Here is a 6,041-nt window from a genome sequence, read left to right on the forward strand (position 1 = left end):
TCAATTTAACATAATTTAACTTTCTAAAGGAATATAGAAGTCTATATCTGAATACCGTTTACAGAATAATAATCTCAGAACAGTGCAGACCCAATGATATTTAGGGATCCATATGCACAGAACACGAACATATAGCGATTAGGAACAAAAGCAATTTATAAGGCTAAAGGTCTGACAGCACCTTCACCAGTCTTACCCACATCAATGTTTTAAAACAAGGCTACCAATGGTAATGGATTTAAGAATGGAATCCAGCTCTTGAAAAGATTCAAGAGATTTCATTCTACCAGTCGTTTAGCACATCAATCCAGGCATATTCATGATGGCAGTCCTGGATCAATCATCCACAGAACTCATAGTAGTCCCTATTCAAGTGTATACTAACAAAGCATGAAAACCAATCTGTTCTACATAGGGAACTTTAACTGAAACTGAACAGAAAGATATTGCGATCATGGAGAAATGTGTTTTAGCAGTTACATGGGAATGAGAAAAGAGCACAAGCTACCTCATAGGAATGAACTTTCAGGTGCTGAAGATTAACCACAAACTTTTTGTAAAACTATTGCGATCAAAAGAAATCTCAAAAATTGTTCTATGCCTTCAAAAATTCAGGCTTATGCTGATATAATATAGCAATGGTATAGTCTATGTTGAACGCAAGGTTCAAGTTACAACAGATACAAGGTCAACAGTGGATAATATAGAATAAATGGCATTATTCTTGTGAAGAAATTCTGTGTTACGATCGAGCCCTCCACAATCACCTGATGAAGGAGCATCGCTCCGAAAGCTAGTGTGCTTCCATTTAAATCTGTTGGACTATAACCTGGTGTTGTGTGATTTTTAACAAAATAGATGTAACAGTTTTAGAAAACAGCTCCAAGCCAAACATAACATCCGAAAAGTACAAACAGTTAAAACTACAACATAAAGCCACAGCAGAAGTGGTATAACTGTAGATACAGGGCAACAATTTTGGCAAATTTAAAGCCAGGACAGCAAGTATGTTTGAAGGACAGGGAGTCAGATTCCATGGTCATCAGAAAAATGGACCAACCAAGATCTGATATTGGCAGAACACCTACAGGGATATTCAAGAAGAACAGGAAATTATTGATTGTACCTGAGACAAGAAATAAGACTGGCAATGATTATCAAAGGATATATCATAGCTAATCACATCCCATTCCAGTTCAGACAAGGCACAGACTGGTACACCTACTACAGACCTCATATAAATCATCATCCTGGTGTTGAATTCAAGCAAATTAGAATGGGACGTCCAGTCAGAGTTCCAGATCATCCAGATATCTGAGGCCGAATGTCCCTGACCGCTGAACTGTTACCCGACTGGGAGGGACCACTCCAGTCTGGTGATTGTCGCATGGTGTATATTCATCCGTTGTGGTAGCGTCTGCTTGGTCTTGCCAATGTACCATGCCTCATGACATCCTTGTCTGCAGGAATATACACTATGCAACAATCATCAGACAGGGGTGTTCCCTCCCAGTCGGGTAATAGTTCAGCGGTCAGGGACATTCGGCCTCAGATGTCTGGATGATCTGGAACTCTGACTGGATGTCCTATTCTAATTTGCTTGAATTCAACACCAGGATGATGATTTATATGAGGTCTGTAGTAGGTGTACCAGTCTGTGCCTTGTCTGAACTGGAATGGGATGTGATTAGCTATGATATATCCCATGGCAATCATTGTCAGTCTTATTTCTTGTCTCAGGTACAATTGGCCTCAGATCTTCGGGTGACCATCTTCCAAGGTGGACTTTGGGACAGACAACAATGCAAAGTGGCCAAGCAGAGGCTGATAGCCAAGTTGGGTACCCACGGGGATGGCCTCACACTGCAGATGACCCCACTATACTATACACTCTAACACACACACACTCTTATGTATTCACGCTCTCACACAGACCCTCTCTCATACACACACACATACTGCCCCCACACTCACGCCTACACACACACCCTCTCACAGGCTTATACTCCATCACACTCACACACACACTTTACCAAACGTACATACACGCAAACACACACTCTCTCGCATGCACTCACACTCATACATACACACTAACACACACACACTCACTCTCTCCTGCACGTGCACACACATATAAGTCTATGGGGTGAACTTGTATTTGCAGAATTATATTTTGCAGATATATTCTATTTTGCTCAAAAAATGCACAACCTGCAGGCAGTCAATGCAGATAGCCAATCCATGTAATACTTTGTAAATTCCACTTTGGAAATAGAACCAGTCTGACTCAAGATTGGGATACAGACAGACTCTGACCTCATGCCTTCAATGCGTTGTCTGAGCTGAAATGTCACCTTTTGTTATAAAACCTTAAGTTATCTTGAAAAGGTGACTTAAAAGAAGTTCTGGGATTAACAAATTAATGAACCAAAACCTGCAACCCATTCTAAAAGATGAAAGATTTAACAACAATCCAGGTTTGTCCAATATATCATTTTAGTTGCATGACAGTGTGATCTTTTGCTATAAATTCTGTGTCTAATGGACGAATCGTCCACAACCATCTGATGAAGAAGCAGTGCTTTGAAAGCTAGTGCTTCCAAATAAACCTGTTGGACTATAACCTAGTGTTGGGTGATTCTTAACTAGGTGAAAAGAGAGATTTTAGATACCACACTAGAGAGTTATGCTTGATAATCTACAGGTGTGTAATAAAAAATTGAAGAGCCTTATTTAAACGTTGCTATAGTCCTACTGAATCGTAAGGCTGCTCTCTCATTAAAGAGAGTCAACTGGTAGTGGTCTAACCTCAGGAGAGGGGAGAGGTTGAGAAGTAGAATCCTTCATGGTAACCTCAGCCAGTGCAGAAATTGAACCTACACTGTTGGCATCACCACCCCCACATTTTAGCTGCCCAATGCTTGGAGCAATAGCACCTCATCTTCTGCCTTGGGATCCTCCAACCACGTGGGATCAATGTCAGTTCCACAAGTTTCTGGATCTCCTCTCCCCCTCCCCACCAGCCCTCCCCCCCCCCCCCCCCCCCCCCCCCCCCACCTTATCCCAGATCCAACCATCCAATTGGGCACTGCCCTCTTGAACTGTCCTACCTGTCCATCTTCCTTCCCAACTATCCGTTCCACCCTCTACTACGACCTATCACCATCAATCGTCACCTTCATCTACTTATCACATTTCCAGCTACCTTCCCCCCAACCCAAACCCTTCCCATTTATTTCTCATTCCCCCTTGACCCTGCACATTTCCCCCCCAACCCCCATGACTGGCCGTGCTTTTCCAGAGCCACACTTTTTGACTCACAAAATAGCGATCCAGCCAACTGAACTAACCAACCCCAAACCTAATGATAAGGAGCAAGCAGCCTCAGTGACAGGAGAGATGTAGACACACCCAGAGATATGTTACATTGACATACCAATGTACAGGTGGCTCAAAGCACAGGACAAAGCAAAAAAAAAGTTAGCCATTATAATTAAGGGGCTGGAAGACAAAGTGGAAAAATGTTCACTACATCTACTCAACTGTAAGTCAAGCCATGTCTGACGTGTGGTCTCCAACTTGGCTTACAGTTGAACTCTGCAATTTGAAAGGATATATTGGTATTCTAAGTAACTTAATACAGAATCACCAAGATTTCACTAGGTCTCAAAGGGACAGATCACATAAACTGAACTTGTATCCCCTTGAAATCAGAGGCCACGGGTTGGTTAAATTGAGCTCAAAGTATACATTTTTCCACATGCAAATTGGTAATACTGACATGCAAAGTACAACTGTAGATAACGTTCTAAAATTAAATCCTTTCATAATTAAGTTGTCGATGATTAGATTTTAGGTATTAATTGGCATTTCTGATTACCATTCAAGCTGCTCAAGCAAGGATCCTGAAGTTTGTTTATTCTGAGAGATTTTGAAATACCACAGGCAGATCATAACACAAAGTCATGCCATGAATATGAAACTTACTTGTAGATCTAACTTTTATTGCTGTGCACTTTGGAATGAAGATTTTGCAGCCAACAATATTGATCTCTGGCTTTTTTGAAATGCTTTTAAAAGATTTCCTAAAATTCATTTATTTCTGAAGATACTAAACATCCAAGGCCAAAGAGGGATTGAAAGAGATAGATCCGAGATTGGGCAGTGAGAAGTTGATGCCAAATCTATACCTTGTAGACTTTTGTTCCATGTGCAAATGATTCAAATTCCTGATCTCAAGTAGAGCAAGTGAGTTTTACATACATCAGCTTACTTACCATTACACTCTTAACCTCCCTCCTAGGAATGAATTGCTCATGTCTGGGATAATTTCCCGACCTACTTCAAAAATTATAAATGTTTTGCCATTCTTAGTTACTGAAGTATCTGCTCCAATTGAGGTGCTGAAGAGCCTTTACTAACCCTTTCAGATTTTGTTTAAATAGCACTTCCATTGAGTGCTTTCGAGGGTTTCAGTCCTGTTCTATAGTATGGTGCTGTTCAGCTTTCCAGCAGCAATGGGGAATGGAGTCATAGAGATGTACAGCATGGAAACAGGCCCTTTGGTCCAACCCATCCATGCCGACCAGATATCCCAACTCAATCTAGTCCCAACTGCCAGCACCCAGCCCATATCCCTCCAAACCCTTCTTATTCATATACCCATCCAAATTCCTCTTAAATGTTGCAATTGTACCAACCTCCACCAGTTCCTCTGGCAGCTTATTCCATACACATACCACCCTCTATGTGAAAATGTTGCCCCTTAGGTCTCTTTTATATCTTTTGCCTCTCACCCTAAACCTAAGCCCTCTAGTTCTGGACTCCCCGACCCCAGGGAAAAGACTTTGTCTATTTACCCTATCCATGCCCCTCATAATTTTGTAAACCTCTATAAGATCACCTCTCAGCCTCCGACGCACCAAGGAAAACAGCCCCAGCCTGTTCAGCCTCTCCCTATAGCTCAAATCTTCCAACCTTGGCATCATCTTTGTAAATCTTTCCTGAACCCTTTCAAGTTTCACAACATCTTTCCGATAGGAAGGAGACCAGAATTGCACGCAATATTCCAACAGTGGCCTAACCAATGTCCTGTACAGCCGCAACATGACCTCCCAATTCCTGTACTCAATACTCTGACCTTCTGTTTTGATAAATAGGCAGAATACCAGTTCTAACAATATAAACAGCCCCATATCTCAATGGCATGGCCAAAGATCACATCATTCACTGCTGGTTGGTTCGAGAGGCAAGTAAGGACTTTGCAATGTCAGGCTGGAGGGTTTGATATCATTATCTCCCAAAATATTAATAATCTAAAATGTCATGCAAACAATTAAGCTTTGTTTTATTACCTGATTGAATGGAAGCACGTACTCATGGAATGTATGCAGATAGGTGTTTGAATAGAAGATTAATTGTCAATAAATTCCTTTTAACACATCTGGAAATGAGTAGTAGCTCACAGCAAGACAATCTTATTGCACAGAAGGAGGCCATTCAGCCCATTATGCCTGCACCAGCTATTTAATAGAACAGTTTAATTTCATCTCACATTTCTGCTTATTCTTCATAACCTTGCAAAATAGTCCTCATCAACAATCTGTCCAATACATTTTGAAATTTCCAATGAAAGTTCATACTTCATCACTCTTGCATTCCAATTTGATTTAAAAGTAGTCCCTAATTACCATTCCAGTTTTGGATGTTGGTTTTCTCGCTGAACTGGTAGGTTCATTTCCAGACGTTTCATCACCCTATGAGGAAACATCTTCAATGGCCTCAGGCGAAGCAGTGTACATGATTCCTGCTTTCTATTTATATGTTTGAGTTTCTTTGGGTTAGTGACATTATTTCCTGTGGTGATGTTATCCCCTGTGGTGACGTCATTTCCTGTTCTTTTTCTCAGGGGATGGTAGATCGGATCTAACCCAATGAGTTTGTTGATAGAGTTCTGGTTGGAATGCCATGCTTCTAGGCATTCTCATGCGTGTCTCAGTTTGGCTTGTCCTAAGATGGATGTGTTGTCCCAGTCGAAG

The sequence above is a fragment of the Hemiscyllium ocellatum genome, chromosome 13 (genome assembly GCF_020745735.1).
Source record: "Hemiscyllium ocellatum isolate sHemOce1 chromosome 13, sHemOce1.pat.X.cur, whole genome shotgun sequence".
Lineage (NCBI taxonomy): Eukaryota > Metazoa > Chordata > Chondrichthyes > Orectolobiformes > Hemiscylliidae > Hemiscyllium > Hemiscyllium ocellatum.